This window comes from Pseudonaja textilis, chromosome Z, assembly GCF_049901715.1.
Source record: "Pseudonaja textilis isolate UNSWEBS1 chromosome Z, rPseTex1.2, whole genome shotgun sequence".
Classification (NCBI taxonomy): domain Eukaryota; kingdom Metazoa; phylum Chordata; class Lepidosauria; order Squamata; family Elapidae; genus Pseudonaja; species Pseudonaja textilis.
Genome location: NC_142008.1, coordinates 9752471 through 9771432, shown reverse-complemented (window position 1 = coordinate 9771432; position 18962 = coordinate 9752471). Strand labels below are relative to the sequence as shown.

Below are 18962 nucleotides of genomic sequence, written 5' to 3'. Positions count from 1 at the left end.
CCACACCCACGAGGGCCACATAAGATGCCACCACCACACTTCCATGGAGAAAGCAGACTCATACACACACAGATGATGAGACACGACCACAGACCAGAAGCTGTACCGCCGCTACATCACTACCCGCTTCAAACCCCTCCGACCCATACATGAAGCAAACAAACGCCCACCATGAAGATGTGGCATGACCACGAACGCGAAGCCAAACAACAGGATCACAGCTCACCAGCTCAAATCCCCCAGCAACTAAGACTAACCTCAGCACAACCAAGCCCCCACCTGAACAGAACACACCCCCAGCCAATCAGAACACAGCCAACCCCAACCCCCCAACCAATCAGAACACAGCCAAACCCCCAACCAACCAAGTCACACCCCCACTAACAGTTAAAAGGAAGAAGCAGCTGCAAGCTCACATTACTCCGAGAAGCACGAAGCCAAAGACACAAGCCTGAAGATGACGAATGAGATTTTGTCGAAACGTCGTCAGGATACTTCCAATTTTATGTGGGAGAAAACCTGAATATCTATCTATCTATCTATCTATCTATCTATCTATCTATCTATCTATCTATGTGTGTGTTTGTGTGTGTGTGTGTGTGTGTTTTCTGAGGTTTTCGTGGGTATTTGTATGTGGATCTTTGGTTATTCGGGTTTTCTCCCACTTCCAATAAAATTGGAAGTATCTAGGCGACATTTCGATGAAGTCTCATTCATCATCTTCAGGCTCGTGTCTTCGGCTTTGTGTTTCTCAGAGTAAATTATTTAATGATAATTCTCATTACTCTGAGAAGCACGAAGCCAAAGACACAAGCCTGAAGATGATGAATGAGACTTCATCGAAACGTCGCCTAGATACTTCCAATTTTACACGGGAGAAAACCCGAATAACCAAAGATATAGATATAGATATAGATATAGATATAGATATTCTTTAGATTTTCCTCAGATTCATCAAATAGTCCCAATCCATAAATTTAAGTTTATGCCAAGATCATCAAACAATCCCAGAGTAATTTCTTCCTGTTTCTTTCTTTTATTTTAATGTTCAGTATTTCCATTTTCCAGGCTCTCTATTTTATTGCAACCAATATAATATCAAATTCAACTTTAAAAGGAGCCAGGCCTTTTTTTAAAAAAAGACTCACAAAATTTTTCTTTTGCTACCAGGTGGCACTCTGTTATATTGAAATTCTGCCCTTTTTTTTTCACTTTTCTTCTCTATTTAGGGCTATTAAAATTCAAGAGTCCAATAAGTCCAGTAAGTCCAAATATCAATTTTTACATGTTCAAGTCCAGCTTTAATTGTGCTTTTTTAGTGCCAAAATCATATATTTATCCAATTTAAACAGGTATCTTCTGGCTTCCTCCTTTCAAAATTCAATGCCACTTTCAGCCATTAAGGTTTTTTTTCTCACTTTCTCTGGTTGCTACTTTTATAATCTCTCTTTAAAATTTCTTTTTTAATTTTACTCATTTTAATCTTTCACACCTTGTTGGTCAAAATAACAAGCTAATTCCCTTGTAGTGTTGACATTAGCTTTTACCTCCCTTCCCTTTCTGTGGGGAAACAGTGAAGTCATTTTCCAGTCATCAGGCAAAATTAATGTCTTCTCACACAAATATATCAATAAAACAAGACACCCAGCATACTCGCAAGATTGATGTCGGCCCTGTTGGATAAACTAGACTAGATAATAATAATAATAATAATAATAATAATAATAATAATAATAACAACAACAACAACAACAACAACAACAACAATAGATAATCAGAGTTGGAAGGGATTTTATAGTCATCTAGTCCAACCCCCTGCCCAAATGGGAGACCCTACACCATTTCTGACAAATGGCAGTCCAATCTCTTCTTGAAGGTCTCAAGCGATGGTGCTCCCACAACTTCTGAGGGCAACTTTTGTTCCATTGGTTGATTGTTCTCACTGTCAGAAAGTTTCTCCTTATTTCCAGGTTAAATCTCTCCTTGTTCAGTTTCTGTCCATTATTCCTTGCCTGGCCTACAGGTGCTTTAGAAAATAACTTGATCCCTTCCTCTCTGTGGCAGCCCCTCAAATATTGGAAGACTGCTATCATGTCTCCCCTGGTCCTTCTCTTCTCTAGACTAGCCAGGCCCAATTTCTGTAAGTGTTCTTCATATGTTTTAGTCTCCAGTTCCCTAATCATCCTGGTTGCTCTTCTCTGTACTTTTTCTAGAGTCTCAACATCTTTCTTTATAATGTGGTGACCAAAACTGGATGCAGTACTCTAGGTGTGGTCTTACAAAGGCTTTATAGAATGGTATTAATACTTCACTTGATCTTGATTGTATCCCTCTGTTAATGCAATTTAGGATTGCACTAGGCCAAATGTTCATCATGTGACCATAGGGAAACTGCTTGTATTCGATGTATTATAAATATGAGGACAGGTTGTAAGTATTATTTTTCAATGCTGTTGTAACTCCGAATGGTCATTAAACAACTTTTATAAATCAAGGACTACCTATATGTTAATTCTTTTCATTTGGATAAATGTGAAAAGTTGTTTGCTTAAAAACTATGTTGGAAACAAGCAACTCTTTTCCTAAGCATACTCCTGGAACTATGCATTCTTGACTGTCTGAATTACCCAGTCATTCACTCTGTTTCTTCTTGTTCATTCCCAACTATCAATTCATGTCACTCAGCAAAATAAAACTGATAATTATTCCTCATGGATGTTTTCATGACACAAAATATTTTGAAATAATGCAGCTCTGATTGTCTTAAAATTGAGTCAAACAGAAGTTTTAAGTGCAATTCAATTGCTTTCATCACTGTGTATAACAGTGTATTTTGTAATAAATGTGCTTCTAGGTGCCAGAACATTTGAAGAGAATTGTGTAAAAACATTTTGTCATTTAAAGATATATAGCAAACCTATTTTCCTTCTTGACAAAGGAAAATAAATGTCCAGCATTGTATTCCCTCTTTTCAGCAGACATAAGCAATTTTCAGCAATACAAAATATGAGTTCTTGTTTTTGCTCTCACTATAGTAATGTTCTTAGCTAGGCTGGGTTTGCAAAACCTGTTAAATTATGCTTCAGTGTGTTTACTGAATCAACCGCAATGCACTGGGTTCATACAATGGAGAATCCATTATAAACTATGTTGACTAAATTAGATTAAATCATAAACAAACAAATCATATTATGGCTAAACAAGATTTGATATTGGTGGTTTTGTTTATCTTGGCTGCAGATTACTGATACTCTTGTTTTTATTGTTTTATGCCTTTGTTTATTGCTTTGACTACTGTTATGTACCCAGAGTCATGAATTTGACATGGGCAGCATATAAGATATTATTTATTTTAGTAAGTATGGCTTATTTAACAATAATTTTCTGAACAAACCACAACTGGATGTATCCATGCATCATCTTGAGCCATAAATCATGATTTTAAAACTACAGTAGCTTGGTTCACTGATATATTTCAAAATGGAAGTTTTAATTCATTGTCTAAAGGAATTTCTAAAAGTTTTTCCCCTTTGGACAGTTACTACCTTTGGGAATGTGTGCAGCAGTGTCAACCAAGAATAGAAGTAATACTGAAAACTAGTAAACGATAAAAATATAAACAACTGAAAACATCTGGATGACTTGGAATATTTGCACATTAGTTTTCCTGTTGTGTTTAAGCTTTTTTGGAATTCCTCCAGAAGGAGTTTTCTATATCTAGTTACCTCTTCTTATCTTGTGCTACATTTTGTTCTTCTCAAAGCCTGGTCCAGTGGTGGGATTCAAATATTGTTGCCACCGGTTCGGTGAGCATGGCTTGGTGGGTGCGCTTTGCATGCGTGCGCACACTTTGTGTGCACATGCGCACCAAATGCACACTTTGCATAGGTGCAGAGGCATTTTCACAGGCACAGAGTTGTTCTAACTTGCCTCCTACAAGCCTGCACAATCCAGATCACTTCAGCAGCTGCCGTGCGGCACTATTCTGTGCTGCGCAAAGAAGCTGCGCTTCAAATTCAGCAAATAAAGGTGAGTATGGGAGCCCAGGCAGGCGGGTGGGTCCATCAGGAGAGCAGTGGAGAGAACTGGTTCGATCTCAGCTGCTCATCGCTCCTACCGGCTCTCTCTCCAGAACTGGGCAGAATTGGTGGAATACCACCACTGGCCTGATCCATCCAAATAGGCAAACTGGTCAACAGGAGAATAGAAGACCAAAATGGTGATTATGAAAGCACAATCTAAACTGTTCCCTTCGTGGCTATCAAGGATGTCTGCAGAGACTAGATGAAAAAAAGGTTAATATGGTGGCCTCAACCATGCAATCAAGGCCCATGCAATCAAATTTAGCTGAAAATAGGAACCCTCAGGTGACACAACGAGAAATAGAGCTACACAACATGTTTGCATATATGAGTGTGTGTCTGTGTGCATGGCTGTATTTGATTGTTAATTGACTGACAAATCCTTCTTTTGACAGAAAATTATTTAAAATTCAGACCCTCTTCACTTTGAAATATGATAAATTCCAAAAGAAATTGGTGAAATCCCACCCATTTCTCTCTTTATTTTGCAGAATAACTTTCAAATGAACTTGAAAGTGACTTTTGCCCACCTCTTTTCTACACACAGTAAATTCTATTAGGGTCCTTCCCCCTGAACGTTGAGGCATTTCAGCTACACAAACATAATTTCAGGTGTTTTGCAAAGAAAATTAAATAGTTGCAGGCTAAATCTTCTTCATTAAAATATACATTAAACTCTGATGTGTAATACTAAGGTCTGGGTGTTTGGGGCTTTTGTTAATGGAGATGGGTTGTGGTTTTTTTTTTTCTTTTGTAACTGCTTTCCTTACATTGGTTTTTCATAGCCATGTTAGAAAAACAGTCTTTAGTTATTAAAAGCTGGAGATTGGCCTCACATGGCTAAGCCCAGCTGTAACCTGCTTGTGAGTCTTAAATATGCAATTATTGGAGCCTATAAACAGAACATTTCATTGGCCTTTTGCTCATGTTGAGCTTTTGGAAACGTTCCAGCCAAAGAACAAAAAGGGATTACTATCTGTATAAAAGAAGGGACTGATGTATTTACACATTAAAAGTCTTCTCTCTTCTAGGTGATCTGGTTCTTTCTCAATCCTTCCTTAGCCACCACTCCTATGTCCTCACTGCATGATCTTAGCCATGTTAATAGCATGTCTGTGAAATGTCAGGCGTTGCTGCTAAGTAATATATAGCTAAATTTATGCTAAAATAAATATTTTTAAAGTCTCAGAGGCCCCCAGTGAATTAATTTGCCTGTGAATATTTTAAAATGATATTTTGCTCAGTCAGTTAGTATCATTTATGACTGGTGTGCAGAGGTCTCCACAAGGTATGGTCAAAAAAAGGCAAATGATAGCCACAAAAGTCAGTTGAAGCTTCACATATTTTTCATGCATACTCATGACACACACAAAGAAAATCAGAACTTCAAATATATCAGCTGCATATCAACATCTTGACTTTACTGACTATACTTTGTGGATATTCCTGCATACTATCTTTTATAGCAAATCAGTACAACCCATGAAAGGATAATATTCCCATGCATCAAAAATATTGAAGATATCCAGAAATGACCAACTATTATTACATGGCATCACCATAGCATATAAATCAGCTAAACCTCTTTAAAACGTCTTACGCAAACCAAAAGACTCAGTAGCCCATGAAGAAAAAGCAGGAATCATCCAAAACATATAGTGCAAGGACTGTTACAGCCACTATATGGGACAGACAGAAAGAAAAGACTAGTAGAGTGCATCCACAAACACCAACTAGCAGACAGGACAAAAATTACCATACATTGACAGACTCAAGGGAATTAACCACAGTTTCAACCAGGAAACTATTAGCAACCCAAACCATGCTAAATCCAAAAACACTAGAGAATTCCTAAAAGATTGGCATTCATGCAAATCAGACATCAAAATACATATATTGTATTTTTCTTGTTCTTTTTTCTTGTTTATTTTAGTGTTCTAATATATTACTTTTGTTTACATTCTTTTCATTTCTTCCTTTTTAGTGTTATAAGCCACCTTGAGTAGCCCCATGACGAGATAGGCAGAAAGTAGGTTGGTTGGTAGGTAGGTAGGTAGGTAGGTAGATGATAGATAGATAGATAGATAGATAGATAGATAGATAGATAGATAGATAGATAGATAGATAGATAGATAGATAGATAGATAGAAACCAGATCTACACACTATTCAAAAGTGACAATAAAAATCCTAGGAAGAAAACAAAAAATGCCTAGAACATATTCCATCCAGCAACCACCATTCAGATAAGCAGAGATCAACATCAGCCAAACAGCAGACAGAAAACAATAACCTAATCAATGAACCACCAAAGAGGAAACTACACTCCCACCAGCACTGCCAGGGCAAGCTACTGTGTATAAACAAACCCAAATCTGACTTGTGCTGATTTTTTTCACATTAAAAGCTCATTTAATTTTAATCATTCACATAAAATCTTGCCAATGTAGAATTGCCACATACAAAGTATTTACATATAACGTGGAACACTTAAGAACAAAGTTTCTTTCCTATAAATATACATATTTGAAGGACCATCATAAATAATATAAATAATCTACAGTAGTCAGAGAACTAGTTAAGTTCTATCTGTAAGCATTTATTTTTGCTCCAAGTATATGCAAGCATTGGCTGTAGTACTGTCTAATTGTACTGGTTTACTCAGTAGAATCCTGTTGTGATTTGCTAATTCACCTTAGTATTTGTAAAAGAGAAAATATGTTGCACATTGAAGAAAATATAAAAATGCATTAGCACATTGCAGGCTTAAAATTATTTATTCCATTTTTATCATGCACTTGACCACAGAACAGTATCAACTGGTTGAGGTGAGCATAGTTGATGCTTGTGCAAAATGGAACATGCAAAATCCAACTGCCCTTAAGTAAATATTCAAACAATCCAACCCACATTTAACACTAACATCTTATTTCACCTCTGAAAATCTCAATAATCAGAATTTCCTCTGAGTACATGTCCTGCAAGATCAAGACTACGCTCTTATCTTAGCCACGCAGTAGGTGTCACATCACAGAACATTTGCTTCTTAGTTTATCCTTCTTTCGCTGCTGCTTTGATTTCTTGCCACCCACCTGCAGACTTACATTTCTTCTCTTTTCCAAATTAAGGAGCTCTTCAAAAAGCTCCTGCACGTTGTAGTTCATTTTGGCCGAGGTCTCCATGAAGGAGCACTTCCATTTCATGGCAAGTGTAAGGCATCCAGAAAGTATCCATGATATCTATCACTCCAAGACGTTATCTCTCCAATTGATTTATTAGGAACAGATCTGGCATGTCAAAAGCAATTTCCTGAGTGAAAGTTTTTTCGCGCGTTACACAGAATCCACCTTCTCTCCTCCCACTTCTACACTTCATAAATCACAAGAACCAATTAACTGCAACTGGAAATTCTTAATATGACATGCACAATAACCTTGAACTTTTCAACTCCTCTAACTCTCTAAAAAAATGTGGCAGCTGAATTTCAAAGCTGACAGCAAGGACTTCTCCTTCAAAAGTGCCCACTCCTCTTTGAGGGTCATTACCAGGAGTGGGATTCAAAAATCCCAGCAACTGGTTCTCTGCCCGATTGCTGGACATGGCCAGCAATGGTGGACATGGCCTACTGGAAGCTCCAGGAGGGCCATTTTTCACCTTCCCCAGAGTTTAGAGGCTTTCCACAGGTCTCTGGGAGGGCAAAAAAAGCCTCCCCCTGGTTCCAGAGGCCCTCCAGAAACCGTAAACAAGCCTGTTTCCAGACTTCTGAAACTTCCAGGAGGGCTGTTTTTTGTCCTCCTAGAACTTCTGTGCAGACCCTGCACTTACCCTCATCCAAAATGGGCTGTGTGAAGACTCCTGGGAGGGGGTGGGCAAGGCCATTCGGTCGGTTCAACTACCAGTTCAGCAAACCAGATGTAAATTTAACATCCAGTTCATCTGAACCGGCCCAAATCCCACCCCTGGTCATCACTCTTGTTTCCTAACAGTATAATTGGGATTTTTTGAATGACTCCTTTGATCTGACAGATCTTCTCATAGATTGGTTGGAGATCTTCTACAGATTGCTTACTGGTCACAGAATATACTAGCATGAATGCATAGGCTTTCGAGATGGTGAGTCTCTTCATGGCAAGGAACCGGTGGCTTCCAGTGGTGTCTCTGATCTGAATGTTCTTGTTACAGCTGATCACCTGGTGATATGTATCTTCAACAATGAGGATGTTGTCTCCCGGAAGGTCTCCTGTATAAAACAGAGTACCAAAGAACTCTCGCCAATGCCAGCAGCTCCAAATACAACTGCTCAATAATCATTGCTTTGCTCTGGCATCCTGCTTGTTCAGCTGGGGACCAAAGAAGAACCCTTAATTTACCTGCTCCTTTGGTGAATAGGCACAGAATTGACAATTCCCAAATTCCATTACTTTAGCATTACATGAAAATCTACAAAAGGTTAACTGTATCCTAGAGTCAAGTTAGATTCCTGATGACTCCATGGATACCTGACTTGCACTGATATTACCTAGTTGAGTAATGAAATGTCTTAAAGCAAACCATCAAGTTCAGCACCCAAGGAGTCCACTGGATGTTTTATTCTGACCAAGGCTTCCTGAGATAGTAACAATCACACACTGTCCCCCAAAACCATTTTTTTAATTATTTCAATGGCTGTGAATTATATGCGTTCACATCCCGTAATGAGTCCCAACAGTTTATGAATAGTCCAACAGAAGTCTGCTGCAGTCTTTTGGGATAAGGCTGATAAACACCCACCTTTATCTCCCTTGAAATGCTGCCAATGACTAAATTGCCAATTAGTTGTACAAGGCCAAACAGAGTGCAAAGTCAACACAGCTTCACATTTTAAACCGACCAGAACAAACAAAGTTGCTTCCTGCAAAATCACATTTCTCTTTGATACAATTACTAGGAATAAGGAAACTACTACCAGCCCTAGAAACTGGGCTGGTAGCCCAGTTGGCTTCAAAAGTTTAGGCCTACAGTGGTATCGGAATATAACTAGGAAATATAAAATGAAAATTTGCTTTAAAAGCATTTTGATGCACTTGGAAATATGAGGGCAGGAAGTAAAGTTGAAGAGGTGTAACTCCAGCATTCGGGGAAATGCCCCGAACATGGTAAGGGAGAGGAAAAGGAAATCAAAATAATAAGTTGACACACCAATTCTACAACAAGTGCTGATCTACAACAAGAGTAAATGTAACCTCAATACTTACACTAATAAGCTGCCAAAAGATAGCTAGCATTTAAGGATATTTCTGCCATAAGTGATAATATAGACTCCAATCCTTTTGCCAATGTTTATTTGGTTTATTTAGTTTAAATGTGGAATAGAATGACATTGCGCTCGCGCTCTCTCCGTCTCCCCTCCTTCTCTCTCTCTCTCTCTCTCTCTCTCTCACACACACACACACACACACACACTTGGAGCTTTATAGCCAAATAGAAAAAGGCAATAAGGTTTTTTGCTCTGTCTGAGCCACTGATTCCCTGTCATGGGTGCTAAGCTAAGCTCTGTGTTTCCTGTCTGGGTAGCCAAGCTGCAATTTTTCATTTTTTCCCCCTATCAGTCACAAATGTGCTTGCTGAACCAGTAGCATAAATGAAAAAGGATGGAAGCAAGCTGGCATGGATTTTGCTAACCACCCTATCAGCCCAGCAGCTGAAAATGCATACCTCCAAAAGCTTGGAGTCTATATAATAAAAAGAAAAGATCAATCAGAAAGAAAATATGTGGTTTGATATTTGGAAATGCACTGCACAGCACTGTGTAGCACATAATACTTTCATTTTACCTTGAGAGTAATATTAACAATAATATAATAGATACATAACAATACTGGAAACAGCACAATAGAAAAGAAAGAATTGAAGAAAAATAGCAAAATATAAAGATCTGCAAATGATCTTTACTGACTGGAGCAAAAGAAAGCAAAGACAATATCAATAATAATTGACACTTTGAATGCAATTCCAAACCAACTGGAGCATTACCTGAATACCATCAGCATTGACAAAATAATCATAAATTAACTGCAAAAGGCAGCTTTACTTGGAACAGCTTACATCCTGTGATGATAGCAGTAGTAATAGCACTTAAACTGATATATTGTCCCCTTTACTCTGGGTAGTTTAGAACATCAGCATGTTGCCCCCAAAAATCTGGGTCCTCATTTTACTAACCTCAGAAGGATGAAAGACTGAGTCAGCCTTGAGGATAGAACTCCAGACTGTGGGCAAAGTTAGCCTGCAATATTGCATTCTAATCACTGTGCCAGCAGGACTCCTTTAACATCATTAGACAACATCTGCCTATCCCTGGTCCTTGGGAAAGACTTGCTATGTAGATAAAAATGCCAAATCCTGTTTAAACATCTGGATGACTCTGCAACGAACCATAATAGTAATGATTTATTAAAGTTGTATATCATTCAATTTTTCACAACTCTGGGTTGTGAACAATAATCAGAGAAAGAAATTGCAATCAAAGATAAAAGATTGCAATACAATGAAGCAAGCAATCTCATTCTCCCTTGTCAAAGGCCTAAACATCAGCAGAGTAAAGCCATTTAGATCTCCAGGAGAACATCTTTGTAGAAGCAGATGCTACTAACGAGAACTCACACTTCTGGGTCACGATAAATGGCATTCAACTAGTGTAACAAGCAGTTCGGTGAGCACACGCTCATAGAGGGTTGCTACTAACCTTCTCCTGCAATCCTGTACTCTCCCTGTTTATTAAACAGCTGATGCACGGCAATCCGCTGTGCCACGCAAAGCAGCTGAGCTCGAAAAACAGGAAATAAAGGTCAGAATAGAGCTCGGGCAGGCGGGCCCAGCAGCTGATCATCGGAGCAAAATGGTTCACTCACAGATGATCCTCGGAGCTACTGGTATGGCCGAACTGGGCCAAACCAGTAGAATACCACCACTGATGGCATTGCTTATTATATATATACCGAAAATATTAGGTCCGTAAATACACTTCAAAATTGGGTTTGGGTTATCTGCAAACCTATCCCTGAGTGTGTGTGTGCGTGTGTGTGTGTGTGTGTGTGTATTTGTTTTCATAGATTTTCATGGGTACAGGTATGTAGGTCTAGGTGTGTTCGGGTCTTTTTCCATGTAAGATTAAGAGTATCTTGGTGACATTTCGGCGAGGTCCCACTCACCATCCTCAGACTGGTGCTTTCGGCTTTCATGCCAGTGCAAGCAGTGTGTGATCGGGGCTGCCGTCTCTCTATAAATACTGGTGGAGGGGGCTGGTGTGCTAGGCTGGCTGCTGCCTCTTGATTGGTTGATGGAGTTGATGTTGGTATAATGGGCTGTGTGATGGCCTTGTGAGTTTTGTTGTGGAGATATCCTGGATCTTGTGCTGTAATCTCCTGGGTTGTTTGTTTTGTAGTGATCTTTTTTCCATTAGCCTTTCCTGTTTTAACGGCTTGGGCAATGGGTACTGTGATGGGCTTGTGAGTTCTTTTGTTGTGGTATCCTGGGCCCTGCGTTGTAATCTCCTGGGTCGTTTGTGTGTTGATCTCTTTTCCATTAGCCTCCTGTGTAGTAACGGCTTGGGTAATGGGTTGTGTGATGACCTTGTGAGATTTATTGCTGTGGTATCCTTGGTCTTGTGCTGTGATATCCTGGGTCATTTGCTGTGTTGCAACTTCTTGAGTTCATGTGGTATAATTTCCTGAGTTTTCTGATGTGATATCCTGAGCGGGTGGCTGTAATATAACATTCTGGGTTTTAGTCTGGCTTCGAGTTTGGGGTCTGGGTCTGTGTTCTTGGCGTGTGTCAGCTTGTTTGATTTTAGGGTCAGGGGTGCAACAGCTGGCAAAACAGCCGTGGTCTGTTTTCTGAATGGGCTTGGGCCTGGGTCTGATGAGGGAGATTGGCGGTGGTGTCCTGTGTTGTTTTGGGTCTGGTGTTGGTTTTCTTGGCTGGGACTCGTTTGTTGGTCAGGGCTAGTTTCCAGATGTCTGGTAGGCGGGAGGTATCGTCCCGTCTATTCATGTTATGGGGTTGTTTCTCTATCTCAATGGCTTCCCTGATTATTCTCTTGCTGGAGTGTTCAGTGTTGGATATTAATTTGGTTCCTTCGAAATTAATTTCATGTCCTGTGGTTTTAAGGTGCTGGAAGAGGGAGGAAGTATTTTCTTCTCTTCTGACTGCATTTTTGTGTTCTGCAATGCGTGCATTTATTCTCCTGTTGGTTTGTCCAATGTATGTGGCTGGGCAATTGTCTCATGGTATTTCATAAACTCCTTGGTTTTCTAGCTGGATCTTGTATTTGGGGTTTCTTAGGATGTTGGCTATTTTTTGGCCAGTGCCGAAGGATGTCCTGATATTGTGTTTGTGGAGAATTTTGCTGATTTTGTCTGTGGTGCCTTTGATGTAGGGGAGGAGTGTGATACCGTTGTCTTGTTCTGTGTCTTGGTTTTTGGGGGGTATCTCTTTTTGGATTAGATTGGTGATAGTGTTTCTTTGGAATCCATTGGAAATTAATATGTTAGTGAGGGTGTGTAGTTCTGTTCTCAGGTGGTCTTTGTCAGCTGGGCGTTTGGTTCTGGAGATGAGGGTCTTGGCTATGGAGTTGATCTGTGCAGGGTGGTGATGGGATTGTGCATTTAGGTAGCAGTTGGTGTGTGTTTTTTTCCGGTAGATGGTGTGTCCTAGGGAGCCATTGGGTTTTTTGTAAATTAGGGTGTCCAGGAAGGGAAGTTGGTTGTTGGTTTCTGTTTCCATGGTGAATTGTATATTGGGGTGTAGGTTTTTAAGATGTGTGAGGAAGTTGTTCAGTTTTTCCTTCCCATGTGGCCAAATTATAAAAGTGTCATCTACATATCTGAGCCAGAGTTTGAGTTTGTGTTCAGATTTGTCTAGAGTGTTGGTTTCAAAGTGTTTCGTGTATAGGTTAGTGATGACGGGTGAGAGGGCTGATCCCATGGGTGCTCCTTCTATCTGTTTTTATCTTTGTCCATTGTGGATGAAGTATGTGTTGTTTAGGCAGTGGTTGGTCAGATCTAGGATGTGTTTGGGGGGGTTGTATTTATTTTGGATGGCTATCAATGCTACTTTGATGGGTACTTGGGTGAAGAGGGATATGATATCGAAGCTCACAAGTAGGTCGCTGGGTTGTAGGTTTTGTTTCTTTATTGTTTCTATGAAGTGGAAGGAATTTTGTACTTGTGAGGTGATGGATTCTATGTAGGGCTGGAGTTGTTTGGCGAGAAATTTGGCAAGATTCTGTAGAGGTGAGCCTATGGAGCTGAATATGGGTTTGAGTGGTATTCCTTCTTTGTGTATCTTGGGGAGGCCATAGAGCTTAGGGCATCTGGATGATTTTTCTCTGGGGATGATTCTCTGCTGGATCTCTTCACTGATGGAAGATGCTTTTATTTGGGATTTGGTGGGTTTTTTTCTAGGTAGGTGGTGGGGTCAGTATTCAGAGGTTTGTAAGTGGGGTCTTGGAGTAGGTTGGATAGTTTGGAGTGGTAGTACCACACTCCGATGTGTTCATTACGACTGTGGTGTTGCCTTTGTCTTCTGGGAGAATGACTATGTTGCTGTCTTTCCTCAGGTTGGTGAGTGCTTTTTGTTCTTCTCTGTGTAGGTTGATTCTGGGTGGGTTGCTGGAGCAGAGGACCTTGGTGACTTCAAGTCTGATTTTGTTGGCTGCATCTGGGTTGATTTTGGTTAGGCTAGCTTCAACTCCGCATATGTTTTCATTATATATATGGAGTCTGGATTGTGCCATATTTTTGCAGAAGTGCATTGGCAAAGCAAATGTTACAGGAGACAGTTTCATCATAGAAGAACTCTATTAGTTCCCCAGTAGGTCATTTTTAAATTTAATTGAGTAATGTGTTAAGCACACACCACACATACATAAGCAGTCTTATATTCCAACCTTACAATTTATAATTACGCATATGTACATCCTGCCCCTCTTGATTGCAAATATCTGATTTATGTTCCAGGAATAATACAATGCTAGTGCATAAATAAAGAAGTTTAAAATACTGAGAGCTGGTTCACGTTTGTAGTAAATAAAGGATAACTAATTCTTCAACTAGTTCAGTGGCGCCCAACCTTTTTTTTGCCCCGCACCCCTAAAGAAATTTCACTCGAACCTCGCACCCCCTGAAATTTATATTTTGCTCAGTTAAATTAATCCATTGCAAAAGAAAATAAAAATGCCAACATATAGCCAATATCCTATTATTTACCTGGACTTTTCTCGTACCCCTGGAATATTGTCTCGCACCCCCAGACTTGGGAACCCCAGGTTGAGAACCCCTGAACTAGATGATCCCTTATCATGTTTGCATTAGCATAATTCAGCAGCATGTTTACCAAGAACAAACCCAGATTTTTGCACAGCTCCAGCTAAGCCTCAGTGGTGCAGTGGTTAGAGTGCAGTACTGCAAGCTACTTCTGCTGCATCCAGCTGCCTGCTGTTTGGCAGTTTAATCCTCACCAGGCTCAAGGTTGACTCAGCCTTCCATCCTTCCGAGTGGATAAAATGAGGACCCAGATTATTGGGGGCAATATGCTGACTCTTTAAATCGCTTAGAGAGAGCACTATAAAGCAAGTATATAAGTCTAAGTACTATTGCTATTGCTATAAGCTGAGAGTCTATGAAGTGCTGCATCCACTAGAACGCTCCAGCCATACAGGGCTGGACATCTGGTGAAATAAATTTATTACTTACAACAAAATAAGGCATCTTTCTTTTTCTTTCTTTCTTTCTTTTTTTTACATGCATGCAATATCATGGCATATCCACAAATGGGCAAAGCTTATCTTGCAAATATCACAGCACCACTTTTGTCATTTGCCCCCCTCCCCACTTGCAGATGCCTCTATTTGTGTGCCTTACATAATAAAATAAAATAGAAGGGGATCATGTATTCATCATAATGATGTACTTGTGCCATATGGAATTGTCCCACGTATACACCCAGTCTAAACTCTACCAGTGCAAAGAAAAATATCTGATTAATCCGTTCTCTTTCTTTTACAATAGCCCTGCCATTTGGACCTGGGCTGCAAAGATATACCGAAAAATATAGTTGGCTCCTTGGTGCTGTCTGAGTGGTTTGCTCTCTGTTTATATACTAGTGGCTTGCCCTCTCAGCATTGATAAGTATGTTCTTGGTGGTTCCTTTTCTGGGGTACCGTTTACTTACACTTTATTTGTTCAAATATGATTAGACATACAAGGAATTTGTCTCCAGCACAAAAGCATTCAATGTATCTGCAAAACAACAGAACATAATAATAATGTGAAAAATCATAATGCTGAAATGTATAGGAAATAAAGGTGGGAAGTAAAAATAATAAGAGGTAAATAATAATATTAATACTGCAACCACATCTTATACACACACATTAGACCCCAAAATATTGGTTGTTAGTCTAATATTAATCTTGGTATAAATCCCCGCTCATCTAGGTGTTGATTGCTGGTGAGAAGGTGTTTTGACCATTTTGTTTCCTTTTCGGATTGTTGATTGCCTTTTTTGAAAAGTACCTAGCTGTTATTTATTTCTAATGTGCCTGTTGATGGCTAATTTGTCTGAGTGCATGGTTTCCAGGAATTCTCTAGTAGTTTAAGACTTGGATTGGTCTAGGATGTTCATAGTTTCTCAGTTGAAACTATGGTTATATCTGCTTGTGTGTTGTGAGATTATGTCTTCTGGTAAAACATCTAAACTGCTAATGAAATGTCTGCAAGAAAACAGCCACGCTCCATATTCTCGTCTTTCGGTAAAAAAAAAAAATACAGATATTTGGTGCCCTCTAGCAGTCATCCAGGGTTTGCACACCTGATCTTGCAGTCTTTGGGTGTACAACGCAGCTCTCATCTCTGAAAATGGGATTGGGAAAGATGGTTTTCTCAGTTTTCTTCACAAGAAGGCACTTCCTTCTTCCGTGACTAATAAATTTAATGTAGCTTTTATGCTCACAATTTCCTAAGAAATAAACAAGATGCATCAGAATTCCACCTACTTCAAATCTGGCTGGCTGGCTTGTGTTTGGTTTATGTTTATCGGGCAAGATGAGGGGAGGTAGGATCTGTTGTTACTCAATCACCACCTCCACCGGGAGGTTCCCCCATCCAGATTATTTTATGGTTCCCTTTTTTCTGCTTTCAATATATCTCCATTAGTTTCAGTTTCCCCAGTTCCAGCCAATGTGCTGCTGATCTAATAATCCCTCTTCTCTCAGTCATTTTTTCAATGTCTTTAAGTACCCATTGGTCATTTTCTTCTATAGCTTTTAGTGAACTTTCTGGGAGTTGATTACCATCTTACATACTTATTCTACTTTTGATTATGTTTCTTTCCCATGTGATTTCTCTTCAGATTTGGGAGGTGTCTGCAGAGTCACAACTTTTAGAATACAAACTGAGGAATGATAAAGATGCTATATGATAAATTAAAAAATATTAATATGCATCTCTTCTGTTACCAAATTTACCATTAGCACCTCTTAACATGTTATCAGCAGGCTAGAATAAAGTGGCTTTTAATAGTAGCTCTAGCCATTTCAATAGACATGCTCTGGTAATCTAGGAGAGAAGCCAAGTCATTATAAGGATACTTAATCACCCCATCAGTAGATGACATAAAGAGCTTATTTATACTATTGATGTCCAGAGGCTACAATGAGTATAATTATTCTCCTATAAAAAATCCACTTAGAGGAAAACAAGATTTCCCAGTTTTTTTATTCATAGGTGCAACCTTGCTATTGATGAAATTCTATTCATTAACAGTAGATTAGAGACGAAGCCAACAAGTTATTGATGCTTCTTACTCTTCTCTGAATCACATATTTTACAAATGAAAAATGTGTGTGGGCTTAAGATTGAAGACATATGTATTGAGAACTTGTCAACCGAGAACAATGTTTAAAATAAGATATTCCAATTGTTTTTAGGAATTAACATCTTCGGAGTTAGAAAAGAACTATTTGAACTATTTAATACTGAATAAACTATTGTCCATCACCTGAAAGCATATTCAACCTTACTTAAAAGACTGAAACTCCATGATGAAACATACGTTGTGTTTGGATGTAAAAAGTCCAGATTTAATCCCTGGCATTTAAAATATTTGGTAGCAGGTGTTGGGAAAGGCTCTGAAGAGCTAACTTTAATTAACTTTAATTAATTTATTGTACATCAAGTTATTTTAATTAAAGTAAAATACATCAAAATGTATTTTTGAAAACAGATAATATAGCCTTCTAGTCCAGCAACTGCTGCTCACAACAGCCATCAGATGACTCTGGCAAGGTTCCATGGTTGCCCCACAGCAATTTATTTCCAAGGACATAATACCTTTAAAAAGAGATGTTCCATGAAGCCCTATTATTAATAGTTATTGTTACTTTACACACTGTTATCTTTTCGACTGTTATCTTCTCTTGAGGGTCTACAAATATAGGAACCACCAGCAGAATCTGTAGCAGAGAATTCCTTAAATAGATTTTGTATCATGAATTTCTTATTCTGTTTGGAAACTAATACCTGTTATCAATGAAAGAATCATATGTATCCCAAAGAATTCCTCACTTGGAAAAGTTTGATAAGAAACAAATGTGAATATTTGATCCAGGATGAATACTCTTTATTTCTTGGGAGGATTTTGGATAGATAAGACGCTGAAGTAAATTTGATTTGAGTTGATTACAATAACAATTGCTTAACAGAGGGTTTTGAAGCTTTAACCTTGTCTATTTTATTATTCTTGTTCTTCCTTTTAACTATTTTGCCATATAGTATATGGATGACACAGGTCTATAATTTGCAAATAGATTTAGTAGTTAATTTTTGTGTGTGTTTTGCAGGGGTGGTTAGTTTCTGAAATTAATATTTCAGAAATGCATTAATCAGAGTTCAACTAAGGGGGATAATATGTGTATATGTTTGGTTGTTTTTATCTTTTAATGCACCTTTTCATTCAATGTTTTGTTTTGTGTTTTTTCTTTTTTTAAAATTTGTGGGAGTTTTGTATTTTAATTTTTTTTTTTCAAATGAAATAGAAAGAAACAATTAAACATTGTTTCTCCCAAAAATGTTTTTACCTCTATAAAATTAATGCAGATCTACAATGCTGCCTAGGCATTTTCATTCTTATTCCCCCAAGGCTTAAAGGATTATAGCCTAGCTGATTAATCAATTAATGAACTAAAGCTGATTAATTTAATAAGATTTCTTTTTAAAAGTGACAACTGTAATGGTTCTACTCTTAACCACCAACTTGTTGACTAGCAGATCTTCGTCCAATGAGTTATCTATGCGAGCATTCCACAGTATGGAGTTTTCTAGTTATGTTGGAATTTCCAGCCATTCTTAATAAATACATGGGTAATATGATGACCAAGTTATCTGAAAGACCACCTCTGGCCATTACAACATCCCATCCCATTAGATCTGTCAGAGAACATTTGTTGCAGATAGCATCTGCCAAGGACTACATTTATGGGTCCCAGGGAACTTCTCTGCCATGGCATCAGCCCTACAGAATATTCTTCCCTGTAAGTAAGATTAGCTCCTTCCTGTTATCATTCCAGAAGATCTTCTAGACTGGTTGTGTTACCAGACCTGGGGGCCCCAGGGGAACCAGTAACATCTTAATATGGTTCCACTATGGTTATATTCAGTCTCTCCATGTGTGTGGTTTGTATATTTTAATATATTTTAATTTTTGTAATTATTGTTTTATGTCTTTATACTGACAGTATTTATGCAATTACTATTTTTATTAATTGTTGTACATGCTTAGGGCTGTTTTTTGTAAGGTGGACAGCCAAATTAAAGTGATAAATAAATAAATAAATAAATAAATC

The 18962-nt window shown here is 38.6% G+C and overlaps 1 protein-coding gene and 1 pseudogene across 1 annotated transcript in view; one reads left to right on the top strand and one right to left on the bottom strand.

Moving 5' to 3' along the window:
• Positions 1–18962, top strand: part of PTPRN2 (protein tyrosine phosphatase receptor type N2) — a 609242-nt gene that overhangs the window by 396297 nt on the left and 193983 nt on the right. The gene's annotated exons all lie outside the window — the stretch shown is intronic.
• LOC113447877 (GTP-binding protein Di-Ras2-like) lies at positions 6840–8408 on the bottom strand (annotated as a pseudogene).